The sequence below is a fragment of the Meleagris gallopavo genome, chromosome 1 (assembly GCF_000146605.3).
Source record: "Meleagris gallopavo isolate NT-WF06-2002-E0010 breed Aviagen turkey brand Nicholas breeding stock chromosome 1, Turkey_5.1, whole genome shotgun sequence".
Taxonomy (NCBI): domain Eukaryota; kingdom Metazoa; phylum Chordata; class Aves; order Galliformes; family Phasianidae; genus Meleagris; species Meleagris gallopavo.
Window position 1 is genome coordinate 51,132,890 of NC_015011.2, and position 1,375 is coordinate 51,134,264.

Genomic DNA, 1,375 nt, shown 5'->3' on the forward strand with positions numbered 1-1,375 from the left:
AAATCTTGCACTGCTTGTTTTCAAACCCTCTCCATTTTTAATAAGCACAAGACTTGGCCTGCCATTATTTCCTTGACACAACAGATTTTTTCACCATTCCCATTAAAAACAGTACTGCTTTCTATAAACTCAAAAGACACTGAGCTCACATTACCAGCTGATAGACAAAATTCTTTTCTTTTGCCTGGTTTGTTTTTGCACTGGTTGGCTGAAAAGATTAAATGAATGACAGTATAATTTTCAGAGGAACAAGTATCTCTTCTCCATCTTCTTTGCCATCAACTGCCCATTTTCAATCTTTAACTTGTTGCACTTTCAGACAAAGCCATGGGCCACAGACCTGCACAACGCCTCATGTAAAAATATTCCAGCCTTTATCAGATAAAGGCCAGGATGAGACTCTGGGTAGAGTGAGCTGGTGGGTGGCAGCCCTACCCACGGCAGGGGGTTAGAAGTGGGGGGGCTTTAAGGTCCCTTCCAACATAAATAATTCTGTGATTCAATGATTCCATTTAAAAAAGTAAGAAAGTGAGAGGGAGAATGAGCAAAGTGGAAGACACTGGAGGTACTGGAAAAAGTTGCCCAGAGATGTGGTGGATGTCCTGTCCCTTGAGACTTTCAAGGTGAGGATGGAGAAAGCCCTGGTCTAGCTCTGGTGTCCTTGTTCATTGCAAGAGAGTTGGATTAGATGGCCTTCAGAGGTCCCTTCCAACTCTAAGGATTCTATGATACTAGACAGAGGAGACTCCAGGATTGGATGAAATAGGGAGCACAAGGCAAGAAAAGATGATGGTCTTGGCAAGGAGACAATCATGCCTCCTGCACACAGCTGCCACAGTTTACTAAGCCATGTTTACATGACAGAAAGCAGCCAGAAGCAGTTGCATAGGGAGAAGCACTACCCCACCCTACGATCAGGCACTTGACTCTCTGGGCTTAACGTCAGAGCGCTCCCTGTGTGGCGTGAGTGAGCCCATGGCTTCTGGGGATGGGGACACAGGGAAGCTAGGCCTCACGCTATACCAGCACAGACATTTCTGATGCTTAAAATGTATCCCCAAACACACAAACTCAATCCTTGCCATCAGTCAACTTCAGCCTGGGGCAGAAACTGTAGGGAAGCAGAGGGGAGAGTGCCCACAGTGATCTGTGTGGCAGGGGGACCAGGGCCTGGGCCCTTCATGCACTAGGGCAGAAGCATGGCAGACACAGAGCACGCAGACAGGGTGACAGATGCCTATAGATATCCACTCAGGGACAGCATGTCCATGTCTGAAAACCGTGATGTGGGAGGGTTTCAAGATTGTAAATATATAGCATTTAAACATAAGAAAGTCCATGCAAAGGCTTTTGTGGGTCCAAAGCTATGGAAGAA